The 23,286-nt window shown below is 44.0% G+C and overlaps 1 protein-coding gene across 1 annotated transcript in view; it reads right to left on the bottom strand.

Moving 5' to 3' along the window:
• LYST (lysosomal trafficking regulator) overlaps positions 1-11,779 on the bottom strand; it is a 77,666-nt gene extending 65,887 nt beyond the window's left edge. Inside the window, exon 1 of the mRNA XM_042880456.1 lies at positions 11,723-11,779. The gene's annotated coding sequence lies outside the window, so the exon portion shown is untranslated. The remainder of the gene's footprint in view (positions 1-11,722) is intronic.
• Between the last annotated feature and the right edge of the window lie 11,507 nt (positions 11,780-23,286).

Below are 23,286 nucleotides of genomic sequence, written 5' to 3' on the forward strand. Positions count from 1 at the left end.
CCAACAGCCACAGAAGGAGTTGGAAGTGACACAAAGTTTGGTGCTGGTCTCTAGATGAAATTAGAGCTCTAACAGGTCTTTTTTCACTATTAATTCCACAGAACTAGCAAAAAAACAAGAAGTAATAAACTACTGAAATCTCCTCTACATGTTATGAGGTAGATGTCAAATTCTTCCCAATCACAGGCTGGTAAAGGTCAGCCCAAAATGACCATGCCAAGGGCTACTCATATAGCTGCACTGTCAGGCTACAGTGTCTGAGTAAAACAGAAGATGTACACATCAAGCAGGTGTAGACAGATGTAGCAGGTGTAAGACAGGCAGGAACCACTTTCCTGTAGCCCATCGTTATCTTCAATAAAATATGTTATCTTCAATCACTGTTATCTTCAAATGCAAGTTTATATGTGGTATAACCCGGCTGTATACTGCACTGAAGGAGCATTAGCCATGTTTATAAGAAGAAGAACAATCTTTGGAGAAGTTATAACACCGACCACGCAAACAAGAGTAGAGTGTCTGGCACACGAAGCCAGCCATTTTTTTACCCTCCTCAGCACTCTGTCCCAGATAAGAGACCAACGCTGCCCAAACCTTACACAAAGGCACGGCTGTGAGTTCTTTGAGTACAGAGTACAGTGGGGTTACATGTCAGAAGGAATTAAAATCAACACTCGGGAAAAACATTATCTAGATAAGCTATTGTACAGCAGCTATTTCTGATGCCAATCTGTAGCTGTTTTTCTCATTCTTTGTAATAAAGAACATGGAAATAAAGCCATCACTGGCTAGTCAATGCTACGTTTACATTATAGAGCATTCATTCCATGTAGTGAATGCTTGTTCCAGTCCCACTGCTTATACTTCACATTTACAGGTTGTGGAATACGCTCACGACCTCATCAATGACTGACATTTATACGATAACATTAACTTAATTAATGATTTTCATCTCATTTCCTTTGGCATTACACCCTCAGTGTAAGCTCTGGCTTCCGTTAGCAAAGGACAACAGACATGATGAAGAGCAGCAGCACATCACCGACAGTCACTCCACAATAGGCTTTTGCAACTCTTACAGACTGCCAAGTTCACCCTAGAAATTGTTTATCTAGACACCACCAGACATCACATTTGACTCCTTGGTGAAGAAACAAGTAAAACCCGAAGCAAATGCACTGCAGAAATTAGCATTCTTCCTTTTCTGCCCTTTTGACATCATTCAAAACTTGACGCAGACTAGAAACAAATACCAGCTGACCCTGTCAAGGTGTTAAGCAGCACGAACAACACAACACTTTCAGAAAACAGCACCTGCAATTCAAGCAGAGCATCAACAGAAAACTTGAGAGGCTTTGATACCTGGTTTGTAAAAAACACAAGGAATTCAGCCAAAAGCATAGCTTAAAAACAGGTAGCGAACATTTGCTAACCATCCAACAGTACTGATACTCAAAAACAAGAGCAAACAAGTAAAAACAAGACACTTCAGTTCATTCTCAAAGCAGATAAATCAGACAACGCTCTCGCTCTGCAAAAGCCCTCTTAATTACTTTATTTCTAACCATTTTCTGCTCTATTCTTTGCTGTCATTCATTAATTACCTGTGGTCCCATGAGCAGACAGCCTATGAAGACAGTGCTGTATCAACCATTAACCTTACATGAAAAGCTGCTTCTTAGGATAGAATCACAGAATGGTCTGGGTTGAAAAGGACCACAGTGATCATCGAGTTTCAACCCCGTGCACAATGGTGCAGGGTCACCAACCAGCAGACCAGGCTGCCCAGAACCCCATCCAGCCTGGCCTTGAATGCCTCCAAGGGTTGGGGCATCCACAGCCTCCTTGGGCAACCTGTTCCAGTGTGTCACCACCCTCTGGGTGAAAAACTTCCTCCTAATATCTTACCTAAAGCTCCCATCTTAGTTTAAAATGAGGATACAGAATTTTTCTTAAGACTACAGGGAGACATGAGTTTTATTTTACTTTTTCCAATGTCTGACATAGTCTTGTTTCATTAAGGACCTCACTAACCAGCTTCCAGTCTCCTGGGCAATCCACTAGGTCACTAACAGAAATGAGTAAGAACGCTCACTACCTTTGGAAAAGTAATGCATGCACTGTGTTTTTCACTCACCAGGGAAACATGCCAAGCTCCCACTACAGTAAACAAGTATTACTTTAATAACCACTATTAAATATGTTGAGATCTTCAGAGCAATAGCACTGTTGCATATACAAGTTGTTTGTGTACATACCATCTCACTAATGCTACAATCACACAAAATCAGAAATTACTCAGCTCCTTTCTCACATCAGTGGGATGCTTGTCTTACAAACCACAAGACAGAAGTATCTGCTTCTATAAGCACCTTAGGTCTCCTGCAAACATGCAGCCTGCTTATGTCCCACTGCCTAACAATTAAAACTTTAATCAGTGAAGCTCAATATTTATACAACCTGGGATTAAGAGATTTCTACCACAAAGTGGATACGAAAGCATGTTATCTTACAGTTCAGGGAATTGCACCATCTGTATTTCCTAAAAACAAACAAACAAAAAAAAGCACTCCACAACAAAAAAAACAGACCTTAAATAAAAATGCTTCCTTTAATATGGTGTACAGCCAGCTACCCATGTCACAGTGCTTCCTAAGCTAGCAATTCCTGTTCCAAGTCAGACAAATGCTGTGCTAAATCCAGTCACATTAAGGAAAAAGGCACTTTCCAAAATATCCATCACATAGGTATAAACAAGCCAGCAGACCTCCATTAGCAAACACACCTAAGGCTACAGGCACCCAGAGATGCACAAGATGACATGAGACATTCAGGCAACTCAACCTCTCATTTTCAGAAGTGTCATTCATCTGATGGAGATCCAGACCTGCATCACATCACACAAAGTAAAGAACTAAAGAAAAACAAACCAAGAACATCTTTCCTCATCTCCAAGTCATCTTTTGCTATGTATTTTTATCATTCAGTGGTTTTTTTGGGCATGCTTATTCAGAAAGGGAAATGACACTGAAGTGTAATTCTTTTGAGCACTAAGTTCCAGATTAAACTCCGGCAAAATTACTTCTGAAAATAAAGCTGGCCATGTTTGAAAAGTATAATGTAGTTCCTGTGATATACTCCGACTTTGTGCTCTGCCCAAGACTCCTTCCAGAATCTCTCATCTCCAGCATAATAGTTAGTAACAGCATCTCTGAACCAATGACAAATCAAAGATGTACTATAACAGATAAACATATATTAATGTATATCTTTTGTTACGTATTAGAAACTCTGAAACAGGAAAATGGGATCTCCAGAAAAGGAGACTCCACAACCTCTCTGGGCAATCTGTTCCAGTGCTCCGTCACCCTCACAGTAAAGGAACTGTTCTTCATGTTTGTATGGAACTTCCTGTGTTGCGCTTTGTGCCCACTGCCCCTTGACCAGTCTTTGGGCACAGCTGAGAAGAGCCTGGCTCCATCCACTTGACTCTCACTCATTAGGTATTTAAGCACATTGATAAGATCCCTTCACAGACTTCTCTTTTCCAGGCTGAACAGTCCCAGGTCTCTCAACCTTTCCTCATGTGGGAGATGCTTCAGGCCCCTCATCATAAAGTAAGAATTATTTCTGTCTATCATGATGAAACTCCAGGACAGACTGAAGATTTCAGTGATGGCCTTAAATCACTAGGGCTGTAGCTCAAGGTGAGAACACAAAGTAGAGTCTGTACAAGTGTACAGTAGAGGACAAGCTTCATGTTATTCAAACCTTGCAGGGCTAACAAAGACTTGTCTAGTTCCTCTTGAGTGTCAGTTGTTCTCTCCAGCATCATATCTGCCATCTAATGCCTTCTGGCCCACCCTTATGCTAAGTACTTCATTAATGACACAGGCAACGGTTCCCCATGTTTTCCATCAAATCCTTAGCATAATTTCATGCAGTACCTTAAGTTAGCTATCCTACTTTGTCAGGAAGGAGGACGTTTTAAGAACACCTTATTAACACCAATCCAGTGAATTCTGATGCGGTTTTTGGTGCACCACAGGCTACAGAAGTGTCCACAGCAGCAAAAACACAACTTTTCCAACGTTTAACTTAGACTACAACAGCTTTTCCAATTTGACTGTGAAGCAATCAACACAGGACAGAAATTGTACAAAAAAAGTATATTATATTGCTGCAGTTTCAAGAGGTTTAATAAGCAAATGTTAAACTTGAGACATGTGGCACCTGCAAATTCTTCCTGGACTTAATATTTACCTTTTCAGAAGTATTATCCTGGGGACTAAAATTAAGTGCCAACTCTCTACTCTGTTTGTAGATCATCATGTAAGAAAGGGGAAATCTGTTGGCAGAAGACTGTCATGTTTTAATATCTTAGTCTTGAACTTTCCACATATAAACACCTACTTGATAGACACAACCATTACTTCGAAGAAATAGTGGATGAGATTAAGAGTTCTTAAAGATTAAAGTAGTTTTTCTTGTAATAATGGGCAATGCAAGCTGTCATAATGAAGCAGAGCAATCCTATACTGACTTTGTGCTAAAAAGGCACCCGAGTCAAATTTGGTGCACAGTGTTAGGAAGGCTTTTCTTGCTGACTTTCAGCAACTCAGCAGGCTCCACCTTGAGCTATGAAGATCTGTATCCCCTTTACAAGCTAGCAGATTCCCCACAGTTTCCCTCTATTGAGTTTGAAAAGAATGTCACTGTAACTGTATATAGGAAAGCGTCCCTCTGCTTAGCTGCACACTGCACAAGTGTTCTGGGACAGCTTCTCAACTCAGTGTGCAATTTTATTGAGTCATCAACCAAAATGAAACACCTGGACACACATTCTTGTTAAGGCTGAAATCAAGTTAAAAGGAAACATGACTCGTCTAGAAGATAAACACAGCACTGATGAAAGACCAGTTCCCAAGCAGCTACCTACACACAAATCACACATTAACACCATGTGTAGTATATGCTGTGTACAAGTTATGCTAAGCTTGTGGTTTTCTATTACCAAAACAGTAACTACAATAGAGTTGTCAGCCATGCTATGTGCATTCCAGGTTATTTAATTTTACATCTTTCAGACCAGTGCCTGCAGGCAGATAGAATAAACATGCCTTTAAAAAAGCATGGTGAAAGCTCTTTAAATGTAATCATTGCAACATTAACTGTGTTAAAAACTAACAAGACAGTCTCAGTGATAGCAAGTAAGGTGTTCCAAAGAGGAATCCCGCCACGCTGTTAGTAATACCATGAAAGTGCTAGAGATAAGCCTGGTTAGCACAAGTAGAGAAGACAAGAATGTGTTCCAGATCTTATCTGAAGGACAACATCTGGAAGGAGTACTTGGTCCCAAAGAAAAGAACTGAAAAATACTCCAACACAAGACAGAAATTATGTAGAAAAATAAAGTATGGAAGACCATGATACTGTTTCAAAAGAAAACCAGAGGAGGAAGAACTTCAGTAAAGCATTCAGAAAAGACTGAAATTGCACAGCTCCCAAGTAACGCACGTTCAGAATACTCCCCAGATTGCTACATTCTTAACCTGATTTAAAATAAGGCATGTAATACACAACCTCTTCTTCCAAGCTTTAGATATGATGCATACCCCTAAAAGAGATCAGAGAGCAAGTCCTGACAGTCATGGTTGCACGGCGATGACTGACTTGGAAGACAAAGACTAAATTCCACAGATGTAAACAGCAGCAGGGAAGAAACCAGTACCACAGAAAGTAAGTCAGAAGTTCAGGGCCTTTCCAGCAGAGAGCCAGCCAAGACCAACTCGTGCAACATGCAACTGACCTTGCACAGATCCTTCTTCATTATTGTGCAGGATGGCAGATCAAATGGTCTCCAACACAGCTGGGAGAAATGGTGTGGATGTGATGCAGAACGCACTGCATCTACCTGGAAATGACTTTAAGCATCTAACATACTACTCAAACTTGATCTGGAAGACTGCGCACATCCTTCTCTAATTTGCAAGATGATGCATTCTGATTGCAACAATACTCAGCGAGATCAAAGAGGGAAGAAAAAACAGGAAAGAGTTAGCAGTGTTCTGAGGCACTCTTGCTGAAGAGGTGTGAGTGAGAATATGCTATTCCTGAAACTGAAAGCTACATTGTAGAGGATTAAAATTAGAAAGTATGGTGCAGAAGATAAACTTGGCCATTATGTCTGAGATACTCATGCAGAGCAGTTGAATAAGACAAGAAGGTCCGTGATCAGAGTTAAAGGTCATTAACATGCAGAAGACTAATTCTGCTTTTGGGATTTTAAAAAATTGGTCTTTGAAATCCATGTTTTCTAGCAGTAATCAAGAAGAGACAAAGCAGCATGTAGCAATTCTGACAGTGATATGAAAAAAAAAAAAAAAAACACCATCATTTCCCACAGTATTTCAGAGTTTCACACACTTGTTCCAGTTAAGCTCAGCAAGCCAGCTTCCTTTTCAAGTGCAAGCAGCTTTACTTGCCTTAGGGAAGCTGACCCTGCACCTCTCAGGTTCTGCAGCAGAGATGTCTGTTCCAGCTGTGCAGACCCCTCTTGCACTGAGCTTCCTGCAGGCAGCCAGCAGGACAACTACAGCCAAAAGGAGTTGCATCAAACCTCACTTCGGGCAGCTTCTCCCCAATAGAAATGCAAGTCAAACAGCTTACACTTAACCTCACATAATGCCTAAGTGTGAAATTTCCCTCTATTCCTACTAACAGGTAGACAGATATTGGAGAAAGTTTTGAAACGCTGTAGGAAGCCCTAAATCCATCCAGAAAGCACAAAATAGTCCAACTTCAAGATGCCCTTCAAACTATACACATCTATCATATATGAACACAAGATTTTAAGTGGATGAAATAGTTTGGGAAACAAACTGTGCCAGATGAAGACTGCATATACAGTGAAATAGTGTTTTTGGTAAGCACCAGATGCAATGTTTGCTGAAACTGGGGATTTAACATGACTCCAATAACGAAAATTACTTCCTAACTGAAGGAATGGAAGCTTCTAAAACCAGTTCCAAGTTTCCCCTCTATTTGAGGTTAACATTGCTTTGCTCTCCCACCTTTCATTAAAAAAAAAAAAAAAAAAGAGAAGTTGACAGACTTGCATTTTTTCTTTATTAAGACTATTTCAGTGTCTGAAATACTGACTCAAAAAATACATACTTCAACTCCTGAAACGTTACAATAAAAGTATGCTGTCAGACTTGTATCAATTTCTGCAATACAGTTATAAATACTTAAGAATATTTCCTTAAATCCTAAATATCTTCCTTCCTAGTTCTCTCTGTTCCAGAACAGAGACAGAACTGTTCATCCCTTCACACTGCCATTTCTGTTAGCCATTCCTGACCTGGTTAGTTCATTAAGGCTGAACCAAACCAGTTAAGTACAAGGTTGACAGATCTAGTCAGGTGGTTTTGCCATTTATTTCCCTCAAGAACACAAATCTCCTCCACAATACTGGAGAGGGATTAACAAAGTCGGTCATTTGCTGAAATAGGCCTGTACAAAATAAACAGTTTCAATGCTTCAAATAAAGCCTGGCATTCAGCACTATCCAGAAATGATTCCCTTCTACATTTTGACATCCCACTTCCAATTTTCTCTTCAGAAAGCAGGATGGTTTTTCCTCTGCGGTCAGAAGTCTGAAGAACCAGGATGTCTCCTCCCACCTGCATTCGGTACTCTGTGTCTGTGTGCATGCACTTTCTCTTGCAGCAGTGACACTGAACTGAAGTTGAGAAGCTGACTTGTGAGTGCAGGGAGGGAAAGGAATGAATAAACATGAGGATTAACTGGGATTGTTATAGGATGTTGACCAAGCACCTGGCACAGACACAGCTCCCCCACTGTTGCACCTCTCACGTTCCCAGCAAGCACAGATGAGCTCTTTTGCTGCGTACCAGGAACCAACCCAGAGAGCCTCTGCTCCACGAGGCTCAAAGTACTACACACAGCTGTGGGAGATAAACCCACAAGACTGCAGTAAACTACACAAGCTCAGAAACAAAGAAGACAACTGTCGCAGTGCTTGTCTACTACAAGGCCAGCACAAAACATCCACAGCAGCAGCAGGCAGCTGTGAGTTAGGTGCTGGGAGGAAGAGGGCTAAGAATGGGCCAGAGAAGCAGTACCCAGATACAGTGAAAGGTGATCAAGAAATAACACTACCACAGAACTAGCACACGGAGCACAGCATTACATACCTCCCTCTTCTTCAACACACACACGCTACTGTATTGTGCTAGTTCTTGTTCTACTTCGCTCTCACCCACAGTATTAGATTTGCACAGCCTATCCACAAAACACTGTCTTAAAGATCACGCACAAGACTCTAATAGCAGTACAAAGCCTGACTTTCTAAGGAAATGGGATTTTAACCAGCCCCAGGCTGCAACCATAAGCCATGCAGAGCTAACAGTTTATAGCAAGAAACCCCTCTTCCACAAAGACTGCACATGGCATCTTTCTTTTTTCCCCTCCCCTTCATGCAGTCAGTATCATTTCTGCACACTTTTATCTGGGGATGAGGCATTCCCATGCACTGATTTCAACACATTACAGAAAAACATTCTGAAACACAATGTCTGAACCAGAACAGGGAGAAGGAAAAAATCTAAATCTGCTACATACCAAACTGCTTCATTAGTTCCTCCCAAATCACCAACAGCTGACACAGATGCCCTGCTGAGTCAAAGCAGAAGCCCCTCTCCCCTCCCCCCCCCCATCCCCCCAAAGTGGCAGCAAGGGTGATGCTAAGCAGGGCAGCTCAGCCCCTCCTGGCTGCTCACTCCCTTTCTTCTGCATGCATTCACTACCACAGGTTTGTGAAAAACTATTTCTTTTTCCAGACAGATTATCTTTGCGTTGAATCACCGTGCTGAGGGCAGTAAAGGGGAGCAGGCAGCTCTCCCCTGCAGCATTTTGGAGCTGCTGGGACAGCTCAGCTGGCTCAGACAAATCAGAGCCATGGTAATGAATACAAGTGCCCAGATCTCTTCTACATGGTCTTGAAAACAGATTCACCACCTCCAAAACAGTGGTATCACAGCAGCCGATAGCTCCGATGATATGAGTCCAATTACTTGATGAAGATTCATAGGCCTTTAGATAACATCAAGCAATGATGCATCAGAACCACTGATGCTCACAATCCTCTTGAGCTGAAAAAGATGGTATAAAATGACCCCAAACAAATACAGTCTCCCCTTCCTTGCATATAACAATGCTTATAAACTAATACAAACTACTCTTCCCAAATCCTAAAGAAGAGCACATTGAAGCTAAACCAATTACCAATATTAAACAATGACATCTTGGGCAGCAGCTGCTACAGCTCTCCGCTAGGGAAGCTCTCCATTTAAGAAGTGTACAGAGCCTGAACCTCCTCGGAGAGGGACAGGAGAGACCTTGGCGAGGTCATGTCCATGATGGCTGTTTACTCCAATCAAGTTAAATTCATCTGCTGAGGACAAGTAAGAGCATTTTTGGCAGCAAGTGCTTCCTGGCACAACAGGCTCCCCTTACAATATAATCATTCCACCTCCCTTCCCCTCTGCTCCTTTCTACCCACAAAAGGTAAGAACCAATTTTGGGTTCAGAATTCTCTAAGTGCTGTATTATCTCAGTGTTTTTTATCTCAAAAAAATATCAGCATGATAACAGCAAAATTCTTCAAATACAAAGGAAACTCAAGTGTCTGCACAAGCTAAAAGAGTGTACAATTGCATATTAATAAGGATGCACCATTAAGGAAATTACAGAGAGTAAAAAAACTCAGAACCAAGAGCTTCCTGAAGCACTTGTTCATATTTTTTTAGAGTTAAGCTCAGCACTACCAAAGTGAAATAAAAGCAGCAACATACTTGCAATAAGTGGTAGGAACATACAGTTTCTCTTCTCTAATGTTTAGATACTCAGTGCTTTATTTCCCATCAGATCTTTTGCTACTGTTCAAGTGCTCTCAGTCTCTTTTCTCCCTGTCTAGAGCTGCCCTACAAACCAAAACCGAGGCGCACTGAAAGGCTACAGAGGACTGAGAAAGGAAGACTGTATAACCAAGATGTTATAATTGCAATATAATCAAAAGAGTAAGGCAAAGCTGTATAACCAAGATGTTATAATTGCAATATAATCAAAAGAGTAAGGCAAACAAGGATCACAAAAGAGAATAAGTAGAAGAGCTTACCCTTGGGTTGAGCTCACTAGAAGATATCAAAGAGGAGGATCTCCAGAAGAGATCCTTCCCCTCTGGTAGCCAGCTCTTAAATAGGTCCAGGAGGGGTGGAGCCTGGCTCCACCCCTTCTGGTAGCACAGGTGAATTGCCTTCACCTGTGCTCCTCTGGCTGACTCATGGCTCACCTCAGGTGATCAATCAGAGGTTCAGGCCGTGACTCAGCAGTTGCCATACAAAGACGTAAAAGAAGCATTTAAGAAATCTAACTACATGGTTACTGACCCAACAGAAAATATTACAATTCAACATTTTAAAAACAAAAGCACTTTGAGTACACTATAAAAACACTGATGGGGGGGAAAGAGGGAAAGCTGGAAGGTGGTGACAAAAAATTCCACTGAAGAAATCCTTGCAAGTTCTATACAGCACGTAACAACCAAGTGCCTTCCTGAGTTCTCACTTCTAAATGCTGGTTTGAGAAGCACAGCAAGGAAAGCTATTTGCTTTTAACTTTCAAGATTCTCTTTCCAAAACCTGATCAGGAATGAAATCAGAACACCGCACAAAAAGGCTGATTTCTCCTTATCTGTGACAAGGCACGAAAGCATTCCTGTCCTTCATTCACTGAATATTTTAAGTGTCCAACAGAAACTCTTGGGGTCGTTATACTGCACATTTCCTAAATTAATGGGATACTTTTATCTTCACGTGGCTGATAACAGCCTGCCAACTTACAGTTAAAAAAAGAGGAAACCCACCGTACTTTTATAGCTTCTCACACCCTAAGGATCCATTCCAATAAAAGCTCCATGCAGAACTGCCCCCTGGCCAAGCAAGCAAATGCAGCCAATGTCAACAGATTCACCTCTCCTACAGATACTTCCTGCAGTTAAGTGTTGCAGGCATCTCTTCTTCGCTACCCAGCATACACATGAGTAAAAACCATCTCATAACAGCTTCTGCCACAGGTTATCACACCACCCCACAGGCAGCAATACGACCTTGGCAGTAGCACAGGTTTGTTCATCACTGACAAGTTTGCTCCAGATACTTTCACACAGCTCCGACTGGCTCATGCAGCACTACAATCAATGGTGCCTCCTGTCCCAACTTTCACCTAGCTCCTGTCTATACCCACACCAGATGCTTTCCCAGTTCCCACACTCGATCACACAGCCAATCCACCTTCCTGACTTCTTCCCTGCTTCTCTTACACAAAGCATTTTGTCCTCCAGCACCCACTCTCAGCTTATGAAGACCTAAGAGGCAGATCAGGGTTTCATTTGGGAACGCTAGGTAGCACCTAAAAGTTAACTAATACTTCCTCCCAGAGAAGCATCTCCACACATCTCCACGCCGGCTCACATGACTGCGGAATACCCACAGGAGCTCTCGTTGCTCCCCTGCCTGCTGCTTACAGCGGGCACACAGGTGACAGCCCGGCTCGGAGGCCCCGAGCCCCGGCCTCGCGCAGCCCGCACCCGAGCGACCACTGCCTTCCCGACGCCGACGGCAGCACGCGCGGCTCTCACATCAGGGCAGCGCTCCGCGTCTTCTTTCGGCAAAGCCGGAGGCCGCACGTCAGGACGGCCGCGCGGAGCGGCACTCAGAATCGGCAGAGCCACCGCGGCCCGGCCCCTTCCCTGGCAGCGCGAGCTCCGCCCGCAGCCGCCTCTTCCGTCTCCCGCCGCGCAGCCGAGCTGGCGCCGGTTAACGACGCGCCCGGCCCCGCGTACCGGGACCTCGATCCGCCCCGCCCGAACGCGACGCGGGCCCCGCGAGGTCGCAGCCGCCGTCATCCGCCGCCCCCTTACCCGCTCCTCGCCTCGCCGCGGCCGCCGCGCGAGGCCGCCCGCCCCGCTCTTATCGCGCTGACAGCGGCCCATGGCGGGACCCGGCCCCGTCGCCCGGGCAACGCAGCGCCCGCCCCGCGCCCGTCCCACCTGACGCTGACGCCGCCGCTCGCGCCCCCGCCGTTCCCGCTCCGCCAGCACCGCAGGGAGGGAGGGAAGGAGCGGGCTGTGGGGGAGGCGGTGTCACGCGCGCGCCGCAGCCAATGGGAGCGGTGTGTGTTGGGGAGGGGGGAGACCCCTGCTGGGCGGGGTCAGCGCTGCCGGGGCCCCGCCCGCTGCCCGCGCGGTGCCGGTTGTCACATACGTAGCGCTTTGCAGGCAGCCGTGGCTTCGGTGTTCAACCCTAGTGAATTCTTGAGGCAGATGGGCTGCGGTTAGCGGGCAGCTGGCTGAGAGCTGGCGGAAAGGCCCTGAGTGCTGTTTCCTCAGCCCCGCTCTGACCCGATGCAAACAAATCACGTCTGCGCATAAATCAGCAACGTGCCCTGCCACCCTCCCTGGGAAGCCAACAAGCCAGGACGGGGCACCTGTTAATGTTCCAAAAGGGGCAGCAGTGCAAGCACAGCCTCTATATTATTCACACATCAGTGCTCCTATCCAGGGGTGCCGAAGTCTGACAGACCCTTGAAAACAAGCAAGGCTCACTGGGCACACACACATCACAGCACAGCGCACCCCTGGCTGCCTCAGGCCTTCCTGGAGCATCAGCCTCGTGCTCCCTGGCCTCAGAGTTGGCCTGGGCCCCGCTCTGTTGGCACTTCACACCCTGTCTCAGGGCCTAGTGGGGGACTGCATGCATGCAAGGAGCCAGATCTTGGGAAAGTTCCAGGCACCAGGATGCTGTGGCCCACCAGGCAGTTAGCTTAGATGTATAGTATAGTACGGTATAGTATAGAACAGAATCATTACAGTCGGAAAAGACCACCAAGGTCACCTAGTCCAACGTCCAGCCCATCGCCACCGTGCGCACTAACCGTGTCCCTCAGTGCCACATCCACCCGTTCCCTGAACACCTCTAGGGATGGTGACTGCACCACCTCCCTGGGCAGCCTGTGCCACTGCCTCACTGCTCTTTCTGTGAAGGAATGTTTCCTAACACCCAGCCTGAACCTCCCCTGGTGCAACTTGAGGCCATTCCTTTTCATCCTGTTGCTGTTATCTGGAGAAGAGGCTGATCGACCCCCACCTCACTACAACTGCCTTTCAGGTCATCATAGGTAGGGAATGGTAAGTTCTCCCCTAGGTATCTCTTCTCCAGACTAAAAAATTCCAGTTGAACTAAAAAAAAAAAAAAAAAATACTGCTAAGAAAGGTGAAGAAATAAAATTAAAGATTTTATCAGTGCAACCTGTCTTTCAGATGCATGGAGTTTCTTTAATTCTAGTAATTAAAACTCCTGCTCCAGATATGACAGCATGCCTGCTGCTCAGTTTTAAATCAGTGCTTTACCATAAAATACTATGCATGAGGGAATTGATTCTGAATAAATGTGCGTCAATATAAATTTGCAACATCTCCATTAAAGTGACTAACACAACCTCAGTTCATGCCTGAATAACTTTTAAATCAAGTCTGGTTCTTTGTATCAACATTAATTCACTGCTAACTCTCTCTAGTCTGCAATCAAAATCTGAATCCCACTTAAATCCACAGTTTTTCAGCAGAATTCTTCCTAAATTATAATATTCTGCTCTAATTCTCCCTCCTCTGCTTACAAGCAGGTGGTAATGACATGGAAAACAAGCAAGATAACAGACTGTGAATGGCATTTTCCACTTGTTTCCTTGAACAATAGACCAAGTCCACACCACTGAGACATAAAGAGCATTATTACTCATGTTCTTTAGTATGCAGTGTTAACATTCACACATGGTGGATTTAGATAATTGGTTCCAAAATTGTAGGGGTCAGTGGGTCACTGTCCAATCTCAGAACTTGGTAAGTACCCACCACACATTTCATAAGCCACCACCTATTCTCATTATCTGACTTCAGTTGAAAATAGTACAAAATGTAAGGCCCAGATTTTGTGGGCCATTTCTACAGTCCTTCCTTTCCTTATCTTTCTGAGAAGGTCTACCTGTATTTTAATTTTTATTTTAAAAACAAAGCCTGATTAAAACTGTGAAGTGATACATGTGAGCTGCCTTGGAACCACCAACTTAAGGCTTTTAGAAAGAGCACCTTCAGACAGCTCAGATTTGCAGAGGATGAGAATTAATCTGTTTTCCCAAGGAAGCACGTAGTCCACTTTTTCTTATGGTACCGTAAAATATCTGAAGGAGTGAGAAAAATGGTAATATAACTTTGCACTTAGGGAATCACTGAATGTTGTGAGTGCTATTAAAATAACATGCTAGTTTAGATGTGGGTAATATATAATACATATACCATGTAAGGAAGCAGTCTGAAGAGGAAGCAGTAAGGAAGAGCTGATGCCCTTCTGGATGAATGCTGGAGGAGGCAGCTGCTGAACAAATACAAGAACACACAAAGCCAGGCTGGTTATGTTTCATGCCTGAGTTCTTCATGTTTGACTCGCTGACTAGTGTGTTACACAAAAACCAGAAAGGAGAAAATGAAAACATTATTTAATGTGTTTGCAAAGGCAAAATTAAGTGAGGTTAAATGGCTTCAGAGCTGAAAGTTCAGGAAGCATCCTTTAGCTGTCTAGGCTTGCGGGGCTGGATCACCAGAAGCGCTTGACTCCACTGCAGTAACTCCTGGCCAGCACAGAGCTGAATGGTGGTTCTAATTCCAGTTTCCAGAAAAGATAAGCAGGTAACCAGAGAGCCTGGCTATAGCATGTTGTATGAACCCTATATTTGTCCTACATGTAATCGGTGGGAAAGAAGTCAAAATGACTTGAATTACCAGTTTTGAATTAGCCCATATAGTTTGACCAACCTCGGCCTTCCCATTTAGAAGGAATTCACCCAGTTTAAAGTGAACTTAAAAGTCATTGAGGTAAATCACTAATTGCTAGGTAGGCTGAATTGGAATTAAAATGCCCGGTACATCCTGAGTTTTGATGATGTGAGAAAGCTTGATTGTAATCAATTTCTGTAGAAACAATTGAAGTTGGAACAATTCACACTACAAAAATGAGAGAAGCATAATGAGGAATGCAAATAGTATAATAAATGTATACATACAGCACTTTGAGCTGTAGTTTGCACTTTCTCATGAGTACCAAATGTATGGATTACACCAGATGGTAATTTCTTACAGTTACACACTGTCATGTGCCTGTAACCATGTCCACAGCCCAAACCCTGTTCTACAGTAAATAAACATGAAAAGGAAAGAGCTCTCAAGCTGAGCCAGTGAAGCCAGGGAGAGACCTCAATAAAGGCAGACCAGACTGCCATTTCCATGCATCTTTTTTAAGTCCACCTGTGTCTCTAGTTGGATCTCCTATCCATGGGAAAATACAGACCTCCTTATGTTCCTAATCCACTGCAAAAAGCTCATCTGCAACTCACAATAACAAAGATTTTATGCCTCTCTTTATCTTTTCTGATCTTGCCCGCCTATTTCTGTTGGTTTTCTCTAGTTCTTCTGTGTTGTAAAACAGGAAAGTCTTTCTCTAGTCCATCTCACTGTGCTGCCTGTGGTGTTAGGATTCATTGTCAAATCTCCCCTCCTTTTGTTCCACTCCTCACCAGTCCCAGGCTGTTTAATCATTCATGGTGTACAAGTTGCTTCAGGTATCTTGTCCTTTTTTCTACCTTTTGTTGTTCTTTTTTAGCATGAGAGAACTGGAGCTGCAGACAATATTCAATGTGCTGTTTCCCCAACAAATTTCCAGCATACTATGCTATGTTTTCCTCTTTGTGCTTTCCTAACGTTACACTCGCCCTCCACCACTGAGTGCTGGGCTGACAGCTTCATAAAAACCCACCATAATCCAAACACCTCTTCTGCCTGAGCACTGGGGGTTGGAAATCTGGCACTTCTCTCTTTGCCTTGGAAATCTGGGCTGTTTCAGCAGGGGGGCTTTTCTTCAGAAAACCCACACCTTGAAATCTTCTTCCCAGCTGACCTTCATTTTACTACCTAGTGAAACTGATCATCCAGAAGCACTTGCACCTCAAGCTGCTCTTCATTTTCCTGGTAACTTGTATGTTCAACACAAGGCCAAGCACAGATTTCTGTGAGACTTCATGAGGAACTCTTTCTTTCTACAGGCCTTTATGACCACTTTAGGTCAGATATCAAAACACAGACAAAAAGCATCTGTTGTACTAATCTGTATTTCCCTTCCTTCCTCCCCTCCACTTTCTTTCTTTTTCTCTTTCTTTCAGCTCGGTTGTTCTAAACATCATTTTATTGCCATCAGTGAAGCATTAGAAAGATTCAGCAGCAAAACTTTCTGTCTTTCACAAACAAATGATGGTACTCTATTTTAACTGTTTTTCATTTACTCATTTGCTTGTTTAAGGCAAACAAATAAGCAGACAGACTGTCAGCAGAAATATGTTAATCACAACACTGTGAACAAATTAATAAACATAGATCATTTTCTGGCACAAAAAGTCTGTAATTTTTGCTAACTTAACAATAAACAAAACAATTCTGTTACTGCACAACCCTCGGACTGCATTTCCCCCCATGATTTGAGGTTGGCAATCTAACATCTTCATCTCCAGTCCCCAGTGCAGTAATCAGAATGTTCTGGCCTGCAGTGTGAGAGGCAAAAAGCATAAAAGAGAGACACAAACTTCTGAGTGAATTATCTCTGCTGGAAAGGGGAAGGAAATTCATCAGAGGTAGATGCTCAATTTTAACAGGCTTTTTCTCTGATTAGAACAATGGATGTCTCCCTCTCCAGAGGCAGCCATCCATCTCCATAAATAACAGTGGAGCATGCTACATTTAGTCACAGAAAGCCTGCTAATGGCTCTTGGCATTACTGAAACAACAGTGGCAGCAGTGCTCCCTACAAAGCCATTTACACAGGATGGTTGGATCTAGACAATCTTTAAGGTGTCTTCCAACCCAAGCCATTCTATGAGTCTATGAGTTTATGACTCTATGCAAGGTGCTACCCAGAAGTGCTCATGGCAACAATTGCCAGCTGTGGGGCAGCAGGACCAGGGAGAGGCAACCTTCCTCTGGAACTCCTCACCTGCTGGTACAGCAACACCTTAGTGCCTTTGGGGCTGCTCAGAAATGCCCTGCAGGTGCTGGAGGCATTTGTGAGACCTGAGGTGCTTCAGAGCCTGCTCCCCACCTAGCACAGTGGATAATAGGTGCTCATGTTGGCAGAGCAAAAGGGACATTTTCCTAAGGCTCTTCTAGTGAGAATGTTTACAGACACTATTCCCTCCTGGTACTTACAGCTTCATCTCTGGCACAGGAGACAGATTTGGAAGGAGGAATGACGATGCAGAGAAAGAAAAGGGGTGCAAAAATCAGCATCAGGGCAGCTCACAGGGTACTCGTTGTCTGTCCTTGGACAAACACGGCTCATGGAGCAGCCCCTGTGATAACACTCAGCCTTTGTGCTCCCTGCCTTTTTGTAGGAGGCGCTTTCTCCAGATGAGCATTCTTGAGCAGGCTCTGGATTTATTGTCAAACACAAAGTGTGCCGTACTTCAAATGCTCTCACTTCCCCACAAGTAGCAGCAGACCGTGTTGCAGCCCGGGCTGTCCAGGGAGCATCACTTCCCCTCCCCTCCACACTTGCCTGGTCATGTTTTCTGTTCTTTGTCCAAACGTCTCTTGCACTGCTCCAATTGACACATTTTATGCCATAACATAGCTTACAGAAAAGGAAAATAGCACTGATTCAAGGCAAGGAACTGAGCCAGTTTTGCAGCTTTACATAAGTCTGCGGAGCTGGGCACAGGTATTTAGTTACATTAAATAATTGAGGGGGTGACTGTCTGAAATGCAACAGTTTCTTTGTTCCACGTGAAAGATGATACAGGCTCAGAATGCTTCAGACACAAACTCAGAAACTAGCTCAGATATTTGAGAAACATACATTTATACAACCAGAAGCTAGCACACAGCACCCCTCCAGGCCCTCTGCCAAACCTTCTTTTCTAATTGTAAGGCCAAGTCCTGTTTGCAGTTTTGTTGGCGTTACTCTACAGCTTTCAGCAGTCACCCTGGAGTCTCACTGGTGCAAGTGTGTTTGCTCTGATCTCCAGTGTTTCCCCAACCCAGCTCACAGCTCCCTGAGCCCTCCACACCAGCTGCCCACCAGCGCTCCTTGAGTGCTGGCCTGACATGAGGTGAAGCACAAATCTCAAGCCAACAGCACTCCTCACGTCTGAGCATTCCCAAGACAAGCACCACAGCTCATGCCATAGCTGCTACTCACCTCTGATCACTTTGGTCCTTATGGCAGAGCCTCTCAGGATTTCCACTATTTGGCTGCAGACTGCTCTGAACCCTCCCACAGCAGTGCCCAGCCATCTCACTCAGGCTCATTTTCTTGCATCTCCTCCCCCAGGACACCTGACTGCCACAGCTCCACCACAAGAGGAACGGTGACATCCTTGGTGACATCTCCTTCTATTATCAATATTCCCCATTTCCATGCACTTCATCCTTACCTTGGAAATTAGGCATCATTCCAAGGAATAAAAAATATTTTAAAACCTGCAGAGCATACCTGGTTTCCTCAGAGGGCTGGAGCTACAAAGCAAGGGACAGTGGCACAGAATCACATGGGCATCCTCTCAGGGACTCCTCTGCTAGCACTGGCTGAGCACCCGGCCTGAATGATGCTGCATCTGCACAAAGTGCTGCAGTGAAGCCTCTGAGTTTCTGTTGGATGAAATCACAGCTTCCTTGCTGGTGTGCTCTGGCTCCATTTCAGCTTCACACAAGCAGCCTTTCCTGCAGAGGTCTGTAACTGGGAGGCTGCTTTCTTTTGGCTTGGATTGGGTTAAAAAATAAAGCAAAGAAAGATGAGAAGGAATGCTTTTTACTATTGGTGGCTGAGTAAACAACACAGACAGCTACAAAGATTGTGTTAAGCGGTGCAAGAGGCTGAAAGCTTTCCAATATGCCTTTCTTTTGTGTTTGCCGGAGCATTGTGTATAGGCATAGAAAAAGGGAACAGTTCAGCCTTAAGGCAAAATCTGTGAACTAAGAAGGCTGTGTGAAGAACTCAGAACTCTGTCCAGTATTGCCAAAAGGCATGAGCAAATTGAGCTGATTTTCAAATAAAAGTCTCTGGTCTCCAGTCAATGCTATTTCTCTAATCACAGCATTAGGGCCATCAAAGCATGCAACTCAAATCTGCAGATATACCTCCAAGACTGTTATTTTAGATGTCTCTTTTTGAACTTCCATTCATGCAACATATACAGCAAGGACGGGATTCCCCTCTGCCAGTCATAACAACAAAATTATGTTCTAAAATACCAAAAAAACCCAACTATTTAATATGACTTCTCAGTTTTGGAAAGTTCTTGGAAATTGTCCAGGCATACACATAGCTCCTATTCTTATACCTAAAGAAAACTGCTTCTCAGTTTCAGGGAGGCAAAACCTGGCACGGTAGGAAATGAAATATAGCAGAAATTGCAGTCTGACAACACAGAAATCTAAAACAACACTTGTACTGTTGCTGTAGTATCTTCCTATCATAAAATCACTCACAAATCTGTTTTTACATCTGCCTGGGCATTTATGAAAGTTTTGATGGCTCTTCAGAGTTTTGCTTGGAAACTGAATACCCACAATAATCCCAAGGCATGAGGTTTTTCTTATCTAACTTAATTCTGCTATGAATTAGATACACAGTCTAAACCAACATTCTTCTGTGGCCACTGGGGAGAGATAGGAACCAGCAGACAAAGCACTGTATCCTAAAAGATGCTTATAGCATAAGTGGGATGAACTGGCCCCTGAAAATGCTCCTCTCTATCCTCACTGGCTATGGGATGAGCCTAGGCAATTGCCCTAAACAGTCTGAAGTGAGGTTGGGTTGAATGCAAACCATCCTTGCTTCTTCTATGCTCAACTGAAACCACATCTGTGTAAGCATTGTACACATCAACTGCTTGAGCACATGCCTCCTCTTTTCCAAAAGAGCCCCTGAAAGGATGCAGGCATGAGAAGGAAGTATCTATGGATAACCAGTGAAGAGTTTGTGCTTTGACAACATCCTCAGGGTTCACTGCTTCTTTAGTGAACTGCAACAGTGCTGTGAAGTTGCACATATCCAAGTTGAGTGGCAACTGCTTGTACTGCTTTGCACGTCTGGAGTTTCTAGTCAAAGACAGTGTCCCATATCAGCACATGCTGTGCTCACAAACACTTACTGTTGCAAGAATGTGTGAAATATGGGTTCAAAGCTGTAACTATCTTAATGATTTTTGTGATTCACATAAACTTGATCTGCATGGACACATGCCACTTCTCTTTCACTGTCATACTCCTAAGCAGTGCCCTGCCAGAGTCCCTGCAGCCACAGAGACAGAGCTTTCAAAACCTTTCCCTCTTGTTTTAGCATAAGAGCCAAAACTGCGGAGTGACCTTGAGAGATTTAAACAGTGGGAAGTTCAGTATCAAAAAATGACATGAGACAGTCATGCACAAAGGGAGATGATACAGAAGCAAGTGTGGTCCGGTGCTGAGATTCAGGCTGCAATGCCCAACAGCACAGCCGCCTGATGAAGGCCCAGCAGTCTGCACCTTGAAGATGTAAGTGCTCTTCTGGGGGAGGGCAGGAGTGTCAGGCTTTCAGGTCCATATGGGTGTGGTACAAAGTCAGCTTGCCACGTATTCGCTCACATCCAGATGGGATACAAATCCTGACATGAATATCATTTTAAACAGGCACTCAGAGCAGATTGCAAGTATGTGCAATTTCAGAGTAGAAAAGCCTAAATGCTGCACTCACTCAGCACTGAAATGATATCATTTACATGGCCTGTGTGTGTCACAGCTGACGGCGATGGAGTGGGAGTGATGGCAATGGCTTTCTTCAGGCAGAACAATCTCGTTGCTATGCTATTTCTGGGCCCTCTGCTTACCTCTGTTGCTGGAAATGACTTACATGGGTTTCTAAATCCGTCTCTATTGATTAGCACTCAGTGCGTGGCTGCATGGCTGAGTGTAACCATCACGACTCCCATACCTTTTGTTATTCCCGGAGCACAGAAGATCGTTCTTTCTTTGTTTGGTTGCAGGATGTTCTTGTTAGCTCAGTTTAGGGTTGTGATACCTCAAAGGCTGGAGTATTCATGATTTGCTTTTGAACTATCTTAGGTCAGCAACAAATAGGAAAAAAAAAAAAAAGTGCATATTGATGCTTTTGAATGAAGCTATGACTATCTGCCAATACATCAAGAAAATACAAAACCTCACACAGATCATCAGTTGTTGTTGCACTAGGTACTGTAGTGGCCATCTTTATCACTAAAAGTGCTTGGGTTTCCTGCAAGTATATTCATTACACTTCCAGACAATTTTGGTTTACACTGCTTGCAAGTCTATGCTTTGACTAAAAAATAAAGCTGATTGTCCATCAGAGGAGTCTGTTAACACTTGCCTTTAAATGCAAACATAACATTATACAGTCACCATTTCCTGGCAAATCTCTGCATTCTCTCTGTGCTCATTTCTGGTGCTACTGTGTTTATGGCTCTAAATAACTACATAGATGATGCACTCCAGCTCCTTTCTTAAGGAGCACTTGATATCAGATATCAGTTATTAGTAAACATAAATTTATTCAGCCACTTTCTTCAGTGCATCTTGGTAAGAGTTCGCTGAAAACACAGCTACAATCATACCTGGTTATACAAATGGCCACAATGTTTGTCGTGTATTTTCAGTAAGATTCTCAGATAAGACATTAACAATTATCCCAGTGTAGTTCAGCGAAAAGAGAGTACATGGCCTATTAGGGTATGTAATGTGCCTGGTCATGTGATATTCATGTCCTAGCCTTTCCACTAAAGCCCTGCAATGTCTGCCTCAACATGGATCGCTGTCAGCCACTATTCTCTGAGCTTACTCAGAGGATTAAGCCACAGCTTTAAGTTCCTGAAGAGGTTTCTTGGGGGCTTCATCTTGCTGCTGTGGTGTATCACTTACCTTGCCTCAGCACATTGCAGTAGAACCTGGAGTGGGTTGCAGGGTGACCACTGCCACGCTTCTTGTCACACTGGTGAGCTGTGGTGTGAAAGTGTCCGGCTCCTCATCGCATACAGATACACTCTTCTCCCCACCCAGCATTTTTGCAGGTTCCATTCTTCATTCAGGGACTAGAAGTTGATTTATGGTCAGAGCATGGATCAATAAGAGGTTGCAAAGAGCTGTTTCTAGCACAGCATGGACTTAGCCCACCAGACTGCTGTTTAAAGGTATCTGACAATAACGTCATGCATTTGGGGGGAGATCTTAATGTCTCTGTCTCTCCCTGCAAAGTTCCTCAGCTGTTTCTCAGCTCTTATGTGACCAGGAGGGAGTGAAAATTGATCATTTGCCTTCACTTCCTGTCTGAGAAAAGGACTTGAAACTGGTGCTGGTACTGGGGGCTGAGTGGAGTAGCCCAACAGACATCACAGTACTTCATCACCTTCCCCAGTACAACAGGAGTCCCATCTGGAAAGAAGAAGCTGTTGCTTTCAGCAGCTGGGAATGGTGTCCAAGTCAGCATGGCTACAGACAGAAAAGATACGGACATGGTGGGTACAGGAGGACACTTACCTCTAGGTGTTTGCTGTGTGCTAGTGAGGTCCGGTTTGCTTCCTCTTGTGCTGACTTGATTAGACAGTTCATGAATAGAGGTTTTCACAAGGCAGCACAGGAGACCAGAGGCTCGACCCTGTGCAATGCACTTTGCATGCCAGCTGCTTTAGCACATTCTCCTCGTGCTGAACACATTTAGAAACTCACGCTTCATGTGTGACAAAATGTCACCTCTGCACCACCAATACCCCCCTGGCCAGTGACAGCAATACTAGGCCCTTTAAGAAAGCAAGATATCTGTTCCTGGTAACACAAAATCTACAAGAGATGAATGAAGAAGGTTACAAAAATTAGAAGATGATACCAGTGTAGACAGTCAGTGCTGATTTAGCTGCAACATATGACAGTTCTTAGCATCCTTCATAGGATGCTAATCTTTATCTTGGCAGCCTGGCATATAAAACCACAATCACAGGATATACAAATCACTCATCCTGGGGGGCTCTGCTTTTCCAGTGCTGTTGCAGTACTCTGCTTATAACCTGTACAGAGCATCATTGAAGAGTCAACATAGGCTG

This window comes from Lagopus leucura, unplaced genomic scaffold (assembly GCF_019238085.1).
Source record: "Lagopus leucura isolate 7727_CA_CO unplaced genomic scaffold, USGS_WTPT01 Super-Scaffold_73, whole genome shotgun sequence".
Lineage (NCBI taxonomy): Eukaryota > Metazoa > Chordata > Aves > Galliformes > Phasianidae > Lagopus > Lagopus leucura.